A 19,125-nucleotide genomic window follows, 5' to 3' on the forward strand; every position below is an offset into this window, starting at 1 on the left:
CTTATGCCAGTCACCACAAATATGTAGTGAATGGTGAAGGAAGAAGGAACAATTAAGTGGGGGCAAGACTGGTGAAGAGCAAAGTAAATTCAGTGCAGAGTGGGCTGTAACAAGAAGGCCAGACCTCAGGAGGACCAACAAGAAATAAGGTGAGAAAGGTGGGCCAGGTAAAATGGTCAAGACTCTGAGGAGTACACTGAAGGAAGATGGAGCCCCCAACACTACCGGTCAGAAGCACTATCTGATCTGTATCCTGATTCTGCTCTGGGCAGGCAAATCTCAGGGTTTTTTTAAAGCCCTAAATCAAGAAGCTAAGGAATCTTCATAAAATACACAAAGTAATCCTGGAAATGCCACGTTTGGCTGTAATGAAATACAACCCTTTGACTATGACCTTCTACACTCCTGATATATTAACTTCAAACAGGCTCCGGGACAAGGATCTACTTTATATTCACCAAAGACATATTACATTAAGTTAACTGGAAGCAATTTCATTTTCAGGTAACTAATATGGCATATACAGCAGGCTATTTAAAAAGGGGGGGGAGGGACTCATCCCCCGCTCAAGATGGTTATCAGTGACAATTTATTCTGGGACCCACAACACACTGGCTACCTGCAAAGAAACACACACACACACACACACACACACCAGGAATTTTGTAGCACTTGTTTTGCTTAACGAAACATTGTAGCAACCATGAATTTCCTACTTGTGCCATGCCTTCTATGCTAGCCAAGGCCACGGTGACATGCGTCTGGCTCACTGGCATGGGAAGACATTTTAACACCATTTCTAAGGTCGAGAACACAGACCAGCTGATTTGCACTAGTGAGACATATTCCATTCCCAATTCTGCCATTCATTAACTTATAGCCTTGGGCAGAGTTGTTAGTCTCTACAAGCCTCTATTCATAAAATAGAAAGCATACACTTCATAGGGTTCTTGCAATGATTTAGTTAATACCTGTGAACTGTTTAATTCATAGCAATATGTTTCTATATGTATGCAAATACATGTCTTAAATGCTTTAAAATAAAAAATATTTTATAACATTCGCCTCAGTCAACCCAACCTCGAAGCCTTTCCTACTGCTCTAAATTGGAGGTAGGTGTTCAAACCCATAGTTGTGCAAGAATAGAAAACCTTAAATCATTCAAGTAGGCTAGTTAAAAAGTATAAACTAATGAGCTAAAGACCTCACCAAAGAAGATATACAGGCAAATATACATGAAATAATGCTTAACATCATAAAAATGTAAATTAACAATGAGATACCATTAAACACTTGTAATGTCAATAATATTATAATAACTATATATGGTGCCAGGTGGGTACTGGAAATATCAGAGGGAACACTCTGTAAAATATTTGATTGTGTAACTATTATGCTGTACACCTGACATTAACACAAAATAATAATGAATGCAAACTGTAATTGAAAGTAAAATTTAAAAATAAGAAAAAAGCAATGAGCTATCAAGCCATGAAAAAAACTTAAATGTAAATTACTAAGTGAAATATTTATATCAATCTTAAAAGGGTACATAATGTGGGATTCCAACCATATAACATTCTGGAACAGACAAAACTATAAAGACAGTAAGAAGATCAGTGGTTGCCAAGGGTTGGAGGAGAAGCAGGGATAAATAGGCAGAGCACAGTCGGTTTTCAGGGCAGTGAAACCACTCTGTATGACACTATAAATCAGGGGTCCTCAAACTGCGGCCCGCTGAAAACATTTATCTGGCCCGCCGGGTGTTTTTGCCGCTGCTGCCTGTCCTACTTAGCAGCCGACTCGTCCCGGGCCCGCAGTGCGCATGTGTGGAATGTCTGAGGGACAGTGAACTGGCCCCGTTTAAAAAGTTTGAGGATCTCTGCTATAAATGGTGCATATGTGTCATTAGAAATTTGTCCAAACCCATAGGGGAGGCTATGCATGTGTGAGGACATGGTTTATATGGGCAGCCTCTGTACCTTCTGCTCAATTTTGCTGTGAACCTAAAACTTTTTTGAAAGGTGTAAACTAGTGTTTCTTTACAGGGGCTGATTTTGCCCTTGCCACAAGCCCTCACTGACATTTGGCAATGTTTAAAGACCATTTTGATTGTCATCACTGGGAGAGGGGAAGCTACTGGCATCTCATGGGTAGGGACCAGGGATGTTTCTAAATATCCTACAATGCACAGGAAAGATGCCAACAACCTGGCCCAATATGTAAGTAGAGTCAAGTTTGAGAAACCTTGGTTTAAAACAATCAGTTTTGGGGACTAAAGACACAAAGCAAAGCCAAGGCCACAGAAAAATTGGACATACAATTCTAATTCGCAGACCATTTACAACTCCTAAAAACATCTGGTCTTTGGAAATATTCTGAACTTGGATATTAACAATCTTCCTGAGAACTAAAATAGAAATTTAGACAAAGTAAGCCTAGCTACACTGAAGCTTAAATCCAGAACACACTGGGATTCAGAAGGGATCAACAAGAAGGTGAGCAGTGCATTACCTAGGAAAAGAAAAGCTGTAACTTGGCCAGAGAAGGTCAACAGGAAAAGACATTGCTTTAACCCTCCACAGAGCCCTTCAGACCGCCAAGCTCAATATGCTGATGGCAGCCTCACCCCACATGCCAGCGCTCGTAAAGGCTTCCTTCCAGACAGCCCTCTGTACCTAGCTGAAAGCTGCAAAGTGGTTTAACTCCTATTTCGCATTAATCCCAATTAATCTTAATTGGCAATATTTCACTACAAATTTCTAAGGTTAAGGATATCTAATTTTCATTAAATTAGTAAATGACTAAAAGCTTCCCATAAGGCAAGCAACATGGGAAAACTTAATGACAGCTTGTAAAAAGTTAAAATTAGAGTTAACTGGAACCCTTTGCGTGGGAGTCATCCCAAATCTTGAGGGGTCCAAACAGGAAATGGCACAAGAGAATGAGGAAAACATGGATGATCTAAGCTCCATGCATCAACACGAGTGACCCCAGAAATAGACTGATGGTGGGAGTGAGGAAGCAAGCTAGGATGCTGCCACTTTTATAAAGCTCAAAAACAAGACATACTGAACTAGAGTTTAGATATAAACACACACACGTGTGTATGTGTGTATTTTAAACGACTATTGCAAGGCTTTTTTTTCCTTATTAGCTAAGACAAGGGAATGATAAATATAAAGTTCAGAAGAGTGAGAAAAGTAGTTTTAAGAGGAAAAGGCACTAGGGGAAAATAAAATTTGATATTCATGTAGATCTTGCATAAAATGCTGGATTTGAGCGTTTCATATCATGATGCTAAGTCTTACATATATGTTATGTTCCTTTATGGTTATTAGCTAAAAAAATGCTTAAGTTGATTTTTGTGTATGACATAAGACTGGGGTCCAGTTTCATTCTTCTGCACATGGCTGTCCAATTTTCCAAACACCATTTATTGATGAGACCAGCCTTTCTCCATTGTGCATTTTTGGCTCCTTTGTCGTAAATTAACTGACCACATATGAATGGTTTATTTCGAGGCTCTCTACTCTGTTTCATTTTCATTGTTTTACTTCACTAAATATTTTTTCCAAGATAACTAAAAAATAAAAACACAGAGAAAGATAAGTATCACATGATCTCACTCATTTGTGGAATATAATGAACAACATAAACTGATGAACAAAAACAGATCCAGAGACAGAGAAGCATCGATCAGACCGTCAAACCTCAGAGGGAAGGTAGGGGAGGGTGGGGGTAAGAGAGAGAGCATCGATCAGACCGTCAAACCTCAGAGGGAAGGTAGGGGAGGGTGGGGGTAAGAGAGAGAGATCAACCAAAGGACTTGTATGCATGCATATAAAGCCTAACTAATGGACACAGACAACAGGGGGGTGAAGGCATGAGCCGGGGGGGTGGGGGTGGGGGTCAAGGGGAAATGGGGGGATAAGGACACATATGTAATACCTTAATCAATAAAGAAATTAAAAAATAAAAACAAGAACAGGCAAATACAGAAATGGGATTCATAAGCTAAGTCCAAGGTCTACCCTGTCACTTGATGTCTGTGAGACAACTCTGTGGCCTAGGATTTGGGCTAGACGGCTGCTAGAGTCCTTCTGGATGGGTCCCCTATCCTACAGCAAGTGCAGATGCACCCACAGCGTCCCACCTGTCCTGCCCTTCAATAGCCCCCTGAAGGCTTGCAACTAGGTTTCAATTCAACCACCATGCCTTGAGTGCCAAGCCCTGTGAGTCAGGCCCTGAACTAGGCCCAATGAAGGAAACCTAGTTCCAACCCTCAAGGAACCACCCACAAAATAGCAAAGAATCAGAAGGCTGTGCGGCATGTACAAGAATGAGACACAGAAGGTGCAGAGACGAGGCATAGTTCATAGTACACTGATTTGGGCTTCTTCATGGGTCCATTTTCCCCTGGGATTCCCTACCCTGGTTACTTCTAACCAGTGGCTTCCTACTCATTTTGTATCCTGTCACCCTGTGACTAAGGGCTCTGCACGGGACGGCTCCTTCAAAATCCTCCCTGACCCTGGACACCTCCTTCAGAAAACGAACTTTACCAGCACCACCTTCGCTGGTGGTGTTTTCCAGGTTGAAAGGTAAATAGTAAAAGAATGACCATTTCACTTCACTCCGGAATCCTCTGCCCGTTCAATTAGTCATTATTTGTTTCCTAGGTGACAAACACTGTTTTGGATGTTGAATGGTGAGCATAACAAAGTTGCTGTCTTCAGGAAATGATGGTGTAGTCGAGATTCATATGGCAAAGGAAAATAAAAAAATAAAATACAAAATGAGTCCTTGTTAGGATGTCAAAGAATAAGGAGGGACAGTTTCCCCACTGTAAATTGTGCTATGAACATAGGGCTGCATACATTCTTTTTGATTGGTGTTTCAGGTTTCTTAGGATATGTTCCTAGAAGTGGGATCACTGGGTCAAATGGCAGTTCCATTTTTAATTTTCTGAGGAAACTCCATGAATGTGCTTTTTAAAAACAGTGCTTGTAATTTCAAGGACAAGCAGTAACTCCGACTGCTCGGATTTCCGAGCAGAAGTCCTGCTTGGCCTGCTCTAGTGACTGGTTGTGGCAGATCTGTACTTAACAGCATCTGTCTCCACATAAACAACCAACCAAAGCTTCGGGGCCTTTTCAGTTTGTTCTCAAGTTCATTGGGACCTTTATTGGTTTACATTCCCTAGAGGCTCAGCAAATACTTCACAGACAGCACAAAGGTAAACTTTGCTGGAGCCCAGGCTGATTTATCACAAATTTATGGGGTCTAACTTAGCATGGTTTGCCTTGTATAATCTGTGACCCAACAAGCAACTTTGTTTAAAAGTTGAATCTGCTCTCTGCCATGTGGCTGAGGAACAATTTGTGCTGGGGGCTATTTGGAGCAAGATTCACTGGCCAGCCCAGACAACCATTCATCTGTTGGTCACTCTGGAAAACTGTAGTTTGTGCTAATAAAAAGAAGGTGTTCCTTCCACTGAATGCCCTCTGATTGCATCTTCTGGGAGGGGCGCAGTGATGACAGCCGCACACAGAGGGAGATGGCTCACCAAGCACAAACACAAGCATTCCCTTCTGGTGACTTTTCGTTCCCATGGGAAAACCCAATCAATACTCTCTATCCAGTGAATCAAAGCCACAGTGAAAGACCATGTGTCAGGTCAAGTCTCCTTTAACCTTTGGGAGTCTACTGTATATCACCATGCCTGAGCAAATGTCATCTTTCAAAAATTGAGGTGAAAACCACTCAACATTAAATTAACCATTTTACAGTTCACAATGTGGTGGCTGAGTCGATGTCACTTTGGTCACCATGAAAATGTATTCACTTCACAAGTCACTGCTTTACAAAATATTCTGCCAGGATCAAGAAATTTTGATCTGGATGGATGTTTCAAGTTCACCCAAACCTTGAAGCCTCATTCTTCATTTTACAGATGAATAACGAGGTTCAGAGAAAGTTGTGCAAGGTCATGTAGTCAGTGGCAAAATCAACACTTGAACCCCTATCTTCATGTTGAGAGGTTTCTACTATACCTCATGCTATCTTTCCACTTGATGCAGGCACTGAGCAACAGTGTGAGTGTCGGGGTAGGCACTGGGGACACAGAGCTGAACTGTTCAGACATGGCCCCAGCCTTCCAGGGGCTCGTGACCTCAGGAAGAAGGCAGCAGAAGATAACAGCAGGAAAGAAGGACGATGCCAACACACTCTACACTCAGAACGACTGACATGCCAGCTATTCCATTATCACTGAGGAGCTGGGAACTCCTCCCAGTGACTTTCCAGATCATGCATCCTGGGACATGGCCTTGTACCTGCTTCTTAAACCTTTCTGCCTGTCAGGCTGTCAGCTACACTCCTCATCTAATATGTTGCTTCTAATCTACTATGAGTTCTGAAATTAGAAGACTATTCTTTAAAAAAAGAAAGGACTTTGTGAGAAGGAATAAATTGTAGGTTCCTCACATAACTTGGGGACCAGCATCACAGCCCCACATTTGTCAGCACCCTGATAGCGTGTGAAGGTGGTGTGTGTGTGTGTGTGTGCGCGCATGCACATATTTATTCAAGGTTAAGGGCGCACAGCTTTCATCCCTTTCTCAAAGTCTAAGACTCAAAAGGCACAGATGTGATCTAATCATAAAAATTCTTATTCTCCCACTCACCCTGCAGGGTGGGACTCAGCAAGTCACCACTTAATCCCTTGGAGCCTCTGTTTTTAAAACTTTAAAACACAGGCCTAACAACACTCTCCACCTTGCTGGGCCACTGAGAATGAGGTAATGCGTCTGGCACAGTGTCTGACCCGAAAGGGGTCCCTCCAGTCCAACCGCCATAAATGGCAGGACTCTCCCTGAGTGAAAAGCATATGGCTTATCTGCTAGGCTGTTCACATAAACGATGCTGGGTGCTCCAGGGCCCTTTCCTCCTGATATTTTGCTCATTTGACGCAGGTTTTCCATTTAGGCTGCCAGGAGTCTCTAGAAAGGTAGGCGGGGTGTTATTTCAGTTTCCAAGTCATTAAGCACCAACAAAGAAGGGCAGACTTCCACAACTCTCACCCCACACCGTGCCCTGCCCTGTCCACAAGGGAGTGCATGGGACTAACGGAGCCCCTACAGCCAAAAGGAGAGGAAGGGAGAGAACCTTCTGGGCAGAAAAGAGTAAGAGCTGACCAAGTTCTTCCCTTTGTTTCTGTTCTGTTCTGTACTGTTCTCTCCTTGTTCAGCTTTCTTTCAGAAGCCCTCTGACCCATCTCTCCAGGCCAGGATGGCACCAAGAAATACTTCCACCCGTTCACCTTCTCCCTATTTACTGGTGTTCCCAAGCCCATCTGAGGCCATCGAAGCCAGACAAATGGGGCTGCCCGAGCAGAGTCCCCAAACTACCGCAACGCCCCACCCAGCAATGAGACTTTCCAACCGCCTCTTTCCCTGGTGTATTTATCCGGGAGCAAAACTTAGCAACCTACATGCAGGCTCTGTGTGGAGTACTACAACAGCCATCAGCTCATTTTCCCTTCCACATCCCTTCAGGGAGTGAAAGGCCCAAAATGAATCACGCTCAGGAGGTGGAGCGCATTGCTGTAGTGTGGCTTAGAAAAAGGATAGCAAATTCAACGTTTATGGCCCCCGAATCTCTGCAGAACACAGAGCAGTTTCTCTGTGTTCCGGGATCAAAGTGTACCTGGTCAACTGGGTGGAACGGCAAACATTCTTGCAAGGGGTTAGCAGTCAGGGTATGAAGGAGACACAACTGTGCGAGCAAAGCAGCGTCACTGCGCAGCAAGGGGAGGCAGCAGGAAGCACTGGTGTTAGCTGGTGCTCTTCTGCTTCCCCTACAAGCAGGTGCCCGTTTCCTCCTGCATCCTCCACCCTTGTCCACCGCACTGACACCTCAGAAAGCGTGCTGACCCCTGTCTCAAGCCTTGAAACCTGGTTCCCTATCAGCATTCAGCCTACAAGCAACTTCTGCTGCTTTTTATGATTCTGCCATGCAGAGCAGAGGGGATGACTGCGCAAGGAAACACCCAGGTCAGATGACAACTGACAAATCCACTGCTCCGGATGCTGCCTGCCAGATTTCTCACGCACTGTTCTTGGCCCTGCTAAGGAGCCAGCTGGGCGAGTGAGCATTTTATCTTGGGTGTGCCTCCCTCTACCTCTCCAGAATCACAGAACCATAGAAATGTTAAGCTAAAGGGGACTTTAGAAACCATCTAAACAGCAATTTCTTTTTTTGTTGTTATTAATCCTCACCAGAGGAAATTTTTCCATTGATTTTTAGGGAGTGGAAGGGAGGGGAGAGACAGAGAAAGAGAAACATCTAAGTGAGAGAGACACATCGATTGGTTGCTTCCTGCCCATGCCCCAACCAGGGCCAGGAATTGAGCCTGCAACCGAGGTACATGCCCTTGACCAGAATCAAACCCGGGACCCTTCAGTCTGTAGGTTAACGCTCTATCCACTGAGCAAAACTGACTAGGGCAGCAGCAACTTCTTTTTAAAACAAAGAAAACCAAGACCCGGACTTATTCATCACTAAGACTTATATCACTAAATAGTAAATGAATCAGGACCAGAAAACAAATTTCTTGATTATGTAATCATAAGTCAAAAATTTAAGAATATAGCTACACTATGTTAAAGAATACTTATATCTCATCTGTATAATTTTATTTTCCAAATTAATTGTTTTTATCAAGAATACTAAGTGTCCAAAATGCAAACAAATTCTGAAAGGGGAAGTAAAGAAACTAACAGCTGCTAAGGGCATACCATAAGCCAGGCAGGCACGGGTGGGTTTTGGGAGAGCCTCACAAATAGCTCCATGAGACGGGGCACTATTATCCCAGTTTACAGATAAGTAAACCACAGCTCAGAAAAGTTAAGTGACTTGTCCCAGGTCCTGGGCACTGAATGACAAATTCGCAGGTCTGCTTCCTGTGACCAAATAGTCCCTACAGAGTGTTAAACAACCCAACCTAACATGAAATTAATTTCAAATGACTTCTGGAGAACAACTTGCTAGTTCACAAAATCAGAAAGGGGCAGTGAGCATCTTCCCCCAGGCTGGGCAAATTATGAACAACTCTATCAACTCCCAAATTCTGACATCTCCTATCACCTTGAATTACACACTCTATTCTCACAAACACTCCCAGTGATGGGTGGATTTCTCAAAAACACTGAAGCCTTTTTTAGACATTTTTCCGGCGGACGGCTTCCCAGACCCCTTCAGATGACCCGCAGGGCGCCATTGCCTATGGTCTGATCACTAATGTTTCACAGATGTCTACAGCTGCTGCCTCTGCATGATCCCGGCTGGTTTCATGTAGCAAGTGACTAACCCCTCCACTTGGTCAACTGGTAGTTAGACACATTACTAAGGGCAATTCCAAGACATCTTCAATGGATGCCATGCATGCTGTCCATGTCTACCTCGATGGCACAACGAGAAATTCAAGACGCCTTTCTCGAAAGTCAAAGAACATGAAAGCAGAGTGTCCCCGTATTCCGAAGTTAAAAAAAAATAAAGTTTGGAAAAAACATCATCTAAATGTTCATTGACAACAGCTAAGAAAAGTAAATTCCCTTTTTCGTAACAGAAGCCAATTCACATAAACCTTCCCCGAAACTGATTTATAAGGTGGCCTGGATGAAATCTGTAACATTTGGCCACAGGTTAACACCAATCACACCCTGCACATGGCTTCCAAAGGTGTGGGGGAGACCGTGGATCCCACCTGCAAACAGTGCAAATGGACGAGTCTTGGTGGGAAAGCACCAACATTTAAAGGCTCCACCCATCCAAGTATTTCATCTAAAAGGTGGGCAGTACTGCCTTGTGACTTTTGTCCAAAGGGAGGCTTGAGGAAAAGAACACAATGTTTATGCATCAAGCAGAACATCTGGGCCATTTCTTTCCTCGGGTCCTGAGCTCCTATTTCAGATGCCTATAAAGGGGGAAGATTCCCCAGCCTCTGCTTGCCCCTTCCAGCTCAACGGCTGCTGCGTATGATGGTACCACACTCCACAGTTACCATGGGCACACACAGATACAACAGACTCTGCAACAAGCACTGCCCATCGGGCACCCCCAAACAGAACACCAAAGCCCTAGTATCTGATGGCGGCAGAAAAGCACAATGCCACGTTTTACAATCTGTGATAAATTTGTAAATCAAACCAAAGACCTGTCACAAAGACCCCCCACTTCCAGGTGTCAGGACCCACTAGGTAGGGAGATGCCTAAAAATGAGGTCCTTCTATATCTACGACCTAACACAGGCTACCTTGCCAGTCTATGGGTGGTAAAAAACAAAAAATAAACAAACAAACAAAAACACTGGAAGTAGGGTAGTCACGGATTTAAATCCTCATCTGTCACTTCCTAGCAGTGGAGAGCTCGACAAGTCCTTCACCTGTGAAATGGGAAGAATAATAATACCACCTATCTTGCAGTGTTGTTTTGAGGACAATAGTATAAAATATATGTATGTAAAAACAACAACAACAAAACAAAAAAACACACAAAAACCAGCACAGTTCCTGAAACGTATTAAGTGTTCAAAAAAATCGGTATGCTCACCGTGCTCTGACAGAGCAGTAACAGGGGTACAAGATTCTAATGTTCCTACATGGGATGAAAACACCTACACCAACGCGGTTACATTACCTGAAGGCATGCAAGTAATGTAATAGCAATAGCACCACTCCTCCATCAACAGACAAGTTTCCTTAGAGTTAGTGAACATCTCCCCAACAAGACATTTTCTGAAGCTCAAAGCCTTCTTCCCTTCCATCCTATAATGAATGCTGAGTGCTGCATCTCATGAAAGGGGACTTAAAGTCCTTCAGTGAGCAAAACGGATCAAAGAAAGGGAAGCAACAAGTTCCAATTCTAAAATATATTTTTGATAAGCACCCCAAACACTTAACAGTACTATTATTACCATCTCTCAAACTACCACCTAAAGCAGGCTGTGCCCAACAAGGCAACTTCCACTGAGTTGTTACTCCACAGCAGGCTCAGACTTAAGTGCTTAAATTGCATTAATATAAATAATAGCTAAAACTTATTAAGGCATTGGTCTAAGAGCTTTATATGCCAATATCTCATTTAATCTTAAACACAATGCTAAGAGGTACTAGTATTCTGTCAGACATGAAGACTGTGACACACTCTGTGTGGCGAGGTTACATGTGCTCTCTGACCCCAAAGCCTACATATCTAACCACTACCCTGTGCTGTCTGGCAGCCAGCCCACTGCTCCCTTTCTTGTCCTCAAACCACAGCCATCTCTTTGTCTATAAAAGATGGGGAGCTAGTTACTTAGCATCCACTTTGCCCAGTTGACTGGCAGATGAGGGAGTGGTGTGGCACTCTAGTTAAGAATACAGGTTTGAAAGAAGCTCTCTGCATTCAAATCCTGACTCTACCAGTTTCTAGCGGTATGAGCCTGGACAAGTTACTAAACTCTTCTGACCTCAGATTTCCCAATCTATAAAATGAAGGTAACAAGAGCACATACTTCATACTGTTATTTTAAGAACCAAGTGGGGGTAATCCTTACACAGCCCTTAGCACATACCTGGGACATAGTCATTGCTCCATAAATTTTACATGTTAAGTCAACAGAGGAAAGAGGGGAAAAAAAAGGTAGATATAATCTAAAATTTAAAAATAAAGGCCTCTGGCCTTCTGCCAACCTCTAGAAAACAGTGCTGGACTTTGTGCATCCACAGCACGGCAGCGACTGTGAGCACCAGGAAGTCCTTGGGGCCTGCAGAGCCTGATGGCATGACTGCTTGATCAAAGGAGGGCTAGGTGAGGCTCCGTGATCTGGGCTGGGCCTGTTTCAGCACATACCTCTACAAAGCAGAACTCCAAGGATGGTGTATAAGACAATTCTTTACAAATACGAATGCTCGATTTCTCAGAATAGTGTTTTCCTGTTCCAGGGTAGATAAAACTGTTTCTCATCCAGGCATATAAATTCTCTAATGACTCATTAAAAGCAGAGTCCTGTAATGTGGGACCTTAAGTTAGTCAGGTCTTCCAGGCATATAAGAAATGCCACTCGGGCCCTCACAGCTTGCTTCTAGAGCAGGACAGGGAGAAATCTGAGGACACGGTGCTGCCCAACTCAAGGCGGGGGTATCATTATCCTAATCACGCAGGTTAGTAACTTCCCCACCTACATTACTGCCAAAGCCATGCAGTATGCAACTGAGCCCAAGGAGACACACTTCCCTAAAGATGTTTTTGAGTGGGATGCTGCAAATTTCCAATAAAGGAAATAAAAAGTAACATCAATTCTTTCCTGTCTCTTGGTCACGTGATTAAATACAGAATGCAAAATCAGCCAGCCTGAGAAGCTGTGTGCCTTCTGCACGGTCTGAAAGACTGGATATGGAACGGAGAAGCTCTACCACTGGAAAAGTGATCAGGAACAAAACACAATGGGCAGTGGAACTTGTTCCCGATACTGTCACAGCAAGACACCATTCTAGTATTCCAAAACCAGCAATGCATTCTCCCCATATTTCCACCAGCCCGGGGAGAGGGAGTAAGCTGTTTACCAGGGACCTCAGCAGTGGGAGAGCTTCATGACACAAAGAGAAAACATCTTTGCTTTAGTTTGCCAATTTTCTTATACTGAGCTCATAAGTTCCATGACCAAAACGAATGAGAGGCACCACAGGAGAGCTTGGAAAAGCAGAGGGGGCTGTTTTGCTAGGGCAAGTTCCTCTAACATGAAGGTAGAAATCAATTCACTTTCCCCTTCTAACCCTCGAGTCCCAGGAGAACGCCAATGTTTGGATGGCCTACGAATGCTCAGCTTTCCGGCAGTGCCCCAGACAGGGAATCCATCCATCCAAGTATTGTTCTTACCTCCCACCTCCTCCTCCGTCAGGGAGGGGACCGGGCACATGGTTCCGAGGTCACGCTCCTCACTTAAAGGATCGTGGGAATGCTTACGGAAACACTGTGACAGCCCTGCCAGCTGGAACTGCTGCTGAGGCTGGAGAGCCGAGGAGAGCAGATGAGATGCAGGAGGGACGGAGCGCAGGGAGGCAGATGTTACACGTTATCATAAAACAAGCAGAAACGATCGAGCTGTCCGCTTTAAATGTGTGCTGCTTACTGTATTTCGATTATACCGCAATAAAGTTAGAGAGGAGAGAAAAGGAGAGCTGGCCGGTCGCCTGCGACCTCAGAAGTGCACCGCTGGCCTGCAGCTCTGGAAAGCAGGTTTTAATGAGAAAATTCAATTAGGAAGTCAACTTAAGGAGACCGGAGCATGCTGAGTGGGAAGAGGAGGCTTTCCCAAGTGTCTGCGTGCCGAGCAGCACACCAAGGTACTCGGAAAAATGACCACTGAAGCTTCCCACGGCTCTCAGGCCACAGGACTCAACCGAGCCGACACGTGGTACTGGAACCGGAACCCAGATCTGTTCTCCCTTTCCCAGCTTCCTTTGCTATTGCTCTAGTGACACTGTGTAAGAGAAACCTGCTGCCGAAGGACTAGGATTCCAACTCTCAAACACATCAAGTTGTTCAAAGGCGGTAACAGCACAGACATGGATGTGCCTGGCCATAGAGTGTAATGAATATGCGTTAGAAATAGATGCTGGGAGAGATGATGTAGGGACCAGAGGCTGACAGGCCCCCAAAAGCCTCCAAGGTCATCAGCAAGGGTTGGCCGCTCTCTTTTGGTTTTCCTTCCGACCAACAGTGGGCAGCTGGATAAAGTTGGGAAATCTTCTGACTGGGGAAAATGGCTTAGCTGATTCTTATAGGAAAATTAAATCCAGAGCAAGGACGCAGGGGTAGGAATCCGTTTCCAATTGATGATGGAAAACAGATTTATTCATCAGCTAGGATTCATTCTTGTAGGATGTAAAAATCAGCGAGTTCCTCACAAGACCACAAAAGTTCAAGGAGGTACAGAGGGTGGTGGCACATCCTGAAGAGATGCCTGTGGGAAAGAAGACTTCTGCCCTTTGGCTAGCCCAGCGGTGAGACAGGGAAGAGCATGTCTTTTGGCAGGTGTTCCAAACACTCCCACACGGAAAGGTGAGATCAAGTCCAAAACTGCCCCATTCACCTAAATGTTCGACACTGACGGGAACAGAAGTCATGAAACCATCCTAGACAACTGCAACCTCTTTCCCGCACAGCACCACTGCACACATTTCCATTCACATGGGAAATGGTGGTAACAGCTGGTGAAGTGTGAGTTACTGAAGAATCACAGAAATTTAGTGACCTCGGAATCCACTTCCCCTTACAAACTCCCTAAAGCCTTGTGTCTTTCAGCCTCTGCTTGGTCATTACCAGAGGAGGAAACCCCACCAGGTCCCAGGGCACACAGCACTGTTCGTCCCTATACCTTCAACTTCTACCCGCTGACAAGCCTTCTGTCCTCTACAGCCATCCCAAAGATGTGCAAGTTCTTGGCCACCAACACCCCTATAATATCCCTTTAAGTATCGGAAGCAAGCCGTCATGTCCTCCCTCACAAGGCAGCTCACCTCCTGGCTAAACACTCCAAGTTCTGCCCGTGTCCTACCTAAGACTCAGTTCTGAGACCCCTCACCAGTGTGTTCCTGTGGTCAACGCCACTGACTCAATGGGTGCTTACTAGGCACCACTCATCTTCGATCTTATTCCCGTTAGATTCAATGCTTGGAGTCTGTTGTTTCGTTTGTTTTTGAGAGAATCGAGCTCCTAACATCTAGCACTTCAGCAGCTTCTCCAGCTGCCATCACATCCTTTGCCCAGGAATAAAGCAGGACAGGGCAGAGCACAACCAGGCAGGGGGCTGCTACCAATTTTGCCAACAGCTGAAGTAAAACATACATGTACTACTGACAAGCCCAGTAAACTGCTTAGAAAGTACTTCCCGGCCTAATCATTCAGGAAACACTTTAATAAAATGTAATGAATATGTGTTAGAAATAGATGCTGGGAGAGGTGATGTAACAACAATTTGCTCTCTTATGTAGATTAAGCATGTCTCCTGAAATCTAATCCTGGCAGCTCAGCCAACCTTTCCTCACAGTCCAGCCTAATGCCAACTGTTCTGGATGGCAACCACTGGATCTAAAGCAAGGAGCCGCCGCTTTGCTAGATGTGTGGTATGTGCACCGATGAACAGCGTGAGGAGTAGAAGTTGGTTGACAGCCAAGCTGAGGTCCCCTAAGTGCAATGACTTAGTCTGCATTGGTATTACTGCATCCAACTCTACTAATTTACTCTAGTTCATCCTTAAGACAGACTATTACATGAAAAACCACACTTTCCAAGAAGAGATAATGCAATTAGAAAATATACATAATATACTAATAAGCAGGAAAGAAAACTCTAAAAGGGTGAATCCCAGTTACTTCGCCCTGTTTGTCCTGGCTGTGCAGCTTGTGTCCCAACTATGGCCTGGGGTCTCTCCCCTCCCTGCATTCAGGGGGAGGGGACACATGGCCCAATGGTGACCCGAGCACACAGGAGTTCATGGGCTTCAGAACTTTCCTTGGAAGTAATGTGAGTGTGGGAGGTGTACTTAGGAACACTGCATTTTCTGTGGGACTCAGCTCAGTTGCCCAGCCAGCCCGGGGAGAGAAGCGTTTCATGGCAGAAGAAGAAGGCCCAATGGCCCCAAGGGAGTGGGCAGAGCACATTCATTTCACTCACTGAGCACCCAGCATGTTTACAAAGAATAAGCCACTGATGTGTTCACCCCTTTTCACAATACACACCCCATGTGTCACCAACACACTCAGAACCCTAGAACTAAAGAAAGAACCACTTTAGGCCTCCCCAAGCTCCAAAGTGGCAGAGGCCATGGTGATGCTGGGTGAGGGGTGGCTTGATGAGGGAGGACCCAGAACACAAGGAGAAAACGGCAGCCTCCAGCTGGACAAGAGCACGAGAGGAATCCACAGGGGCCCTTCAAACTCATCACAGCAGACGTCTCCACATGCTGGAATGACGCGGGTTCCAGTCTTTGAACTTTGTTTGTGATTTCCAATGATAATAAACAGACATCATTTTTTTTATCATAAACAAAAGGATAAAGAATTTTTAAACCAACAATTTTCAAAAACAAAAGGCAGCAATCAAACTTGTTTAGAGCTTGGTACAGAGTATAGGAGAATTCTAGTCTCAGAATGGAGAGACCCAGACTGCTCATTAAAATTAAACCAGAGGATCTGATTCAAACTCATTTAAGCTAGGGAAGTGTGTTGACAGGTAAATGGGGCTCATTATGTTACCTGTTTGAAATTTTCCATAAAGTTTTATAAAAATTTAAATCAACACTCTTTTGCATTAAGCCCCATCTAACCCGGGCTTCTGCAGGTCTCAAGCCCTGTATGAATCTAATTTTTACTGGGCATTAGGCAACCTTCTCTCACTTGCACTCGGTCCAGCGAAACCCCTTAAGGGAAGAGGAGCAAAGGGAAGCCCCGAATGAAGCTTTGCAGCAGCCAGGTGCTTAAAGGACTGAAAAACAACAGGATCCTCAGAGGTCACCAAAACCCCTTCAGCTTGGAAAGCTTTGCCTTCCCTGATTTCCTGTAAAGATGCCACCAGGCCCTCTGACTCTCCAGCTCCAGTTTGTTTTCAGGAAAGTCCCACTGCTTCTGGCTGTAGTTGGCTGCCTTCTACACACTAAAAATACAGCTCCTCCGTGCTGCGGAAACTGCCTCCACAGACACCAATGGCATTAAGAGAAGTCTTCCTTACTTGCATTATTTTCTCGGGAGATCGAGGGTGTAAGCACGCAGATGTCTAGCACTGGTCTGATTTCATACCTTCCCCACCTACCCCCACTCCCCCAAACACTTAAAAATAATTAAACCCTTCTCTACAATAAGCATGTTTTACTTCGATAAAAGGATTTTAAAAAATCTATTCCTACTTCAAAATAAGTAAGATACTGTGTAATAGAACCACACCTACTCAGGGCCCAGTTGTAAGGAGATACAAGGTAGCTCAAGTCAGTTTCTGGTCCATGGCTGCCATTAGAGGCCCCAGGAGCCAAAATTCAAATAACTTTGATGTGACCCTGGCCAGTTTGGCTCAATATATAGAGTGTCGGCCTGTGGACTGAAGTCCGGGTTTGATTCCAGGTTGTGGGCTCGATACCCAGTAGGGGGCATGCAGGACGCAGCCGATCAACAATTCTCTCTCATCACTGATGTTTCTATCTCTCTCTCCCTCTCCCTTCCTCTCTGAAATCAATAAAAATATATTTTAAAAAATACTAATACCTTTGACGTGAACCTGAATTCCTCCAGAGTGTCTAGCACTTCACAAATGAAGAAACTGAGGTACAGAGGCTGACCAAGACTACAAAGTGGGTATGGTGGCTGCAGCGTGGGATGTGTACCTGATGTGGCCTTCCTCTTTAAGGAAGACACAAAACCCTCTGGTTTTGAGGGCAGTTCACGGTTTCTACCTTGTGAGGCCAGAGATACAGTGATAAAAGCCACAGACCCTCTTCCCAGAGAAATGCACATACATACAAAAGTTGGAATAAGGTATTTGGTGGTTTCACAGGCCCCTCTGTTGAAAACCTCTGTTCAGATTTATATATATAGATATGTTTTGTATTTATTTATTTTTTAAAATAGATTTCAGAGAGGAAGGGAGAGGAAGAGAGAGAGAGAAACTTCAATAATGAGAGAGAATCATTGATCGGCTGCCTCCTGCACACAGTCTATTGGGGATCGAGCCCGCAACTCGGACATGTGCCCTTAACCGGAATCGAACCTGGGACCCTTTAGTCCGCATGCCGACACTCTATCCACTGAGCCAAACCGGCTAGGGCTCTTCAGATTTTTGATCACTGATAAACTTTGGCAAGAGAGTGTCCACTTGGAAAGGGACATATGTGTAAATGTCCTTGCGCCCTCTCTCTCATGAAGTCTGCATGTCCCTCCCCTAGAGCTGCCCTCACGGTGTTTCCAACACCCCAGAACCGAGGTTCCCACAGATGCCTATGCTACCCCCACCATCAATCACATACACCAGGGGTCCTCAAACTACGGCCCGCGGACCACATGCAAATACAAATATTGTATTTGTTCCCGTTTTGTTTTTTTACTTCAAAATAAGGTATGTGCAGTGTGCATAGGAATTTGTTCATAGTTTTTTTTTAAACTATAGTCCGGCCCTCCAACGGTCTGAGGGACAGTGAACTGGCCCCCTGTTTAAAAAGTTTGAGGACCCCTGACATACACAAACTAAACTTTACTGACAACTAAGGATGAATACAAAGGGATTATTTCCAGCCTGGCAGGTGTGGCTCAGTGGTTGAGCATCAATCTATGAACCAGTAGGTCACGATTCAATTCCTGGTCAGAGCACATGACGGAATTGAGGGTTCAACCCCCACTAGGGGGCGTACAGGAGGCAGTGATCAATGATTCTCTCTCATCATTGTTTGTAACTCTCCCTCTCCCTTTCTCTCTGAAATCAAAATACATGTTTTTTTTAAAAGGGGATTATTTCCAGAAAACAGAACAAGGCTACATTTGTCTAGATTATAAACCTAAGATTTTGCTAAAATAAACTACATCCTAGCTCCTTAGGGCACAGGTCTTCACAGGTCCTGAGTGGGCTTTCCACTCACTCCCCTGCCACTTCCCACCTCACACCTCAACTTGACACAAAGGAGCCATCTCCTGGACATCTAGGCCTGATCCCAAGGCCAAGGTATGCACTTTCAAAAAGGAGGTAAAATTCAGAGAAGAAATCTGGAAAGCAATTTTGCGAAAACAGTTCCAAATTGGGAGAAAAATGTTTTTCAGGTACAAACCCCTGTCCCCGAATTCTGCAACAGCCTTACACAAAGCATTTACACAGACATTCCTTTCAGCATTATTTAAAGTAGCAACAAGTAGAAACAACCCTGATGCTCAGTGTACGTAAACTTCAGTACAACCATAAGCTGAACACTGCACAGTCATTAACAGGAAGCTGGCAAAGGTGTTTTAAGTAAGTGCGAAAAAAACCGTATGTGATTTTAGTTAAGAAAAAGCAGAGTGCAAAATTTAAAGTTTAAGGGGGGTGCTAAAGACTAAAAGGAGGAAA

The 19,125-nt window shown here is 44.5% G+C and overlaps 1 protein-coding gene across 2 annotated transcripts in view; it reads right to left on the minus strand.

The window, feature by feature from the left end:
* Positions 1-19,125, minus strand: part of CAPZB (capping actin protein of muscle Z-line subunit beta) — a 125,286-nt gene that overhangs the window by 67,583 nt on the left and 38,578 nt on the right. The window lies entirely within an intron of this gene.

This window comes from Myotis myotis, unplaced genomic scaffold (genome assembly GCF_014108235.1).
Source record: "Myotis myotis isolate mMyoMyo1 unplaced genomic scaffold, mMyoMyo1.p scaffold_m19_p_2, whole genome shotgun sequence".
Classification (NCBI taxonomy): Eukaryota; Metazoa; Chordata; class Mammalia; order Chiroptera; family Vespertilionidae; genus Myotis; species Myotis myotis.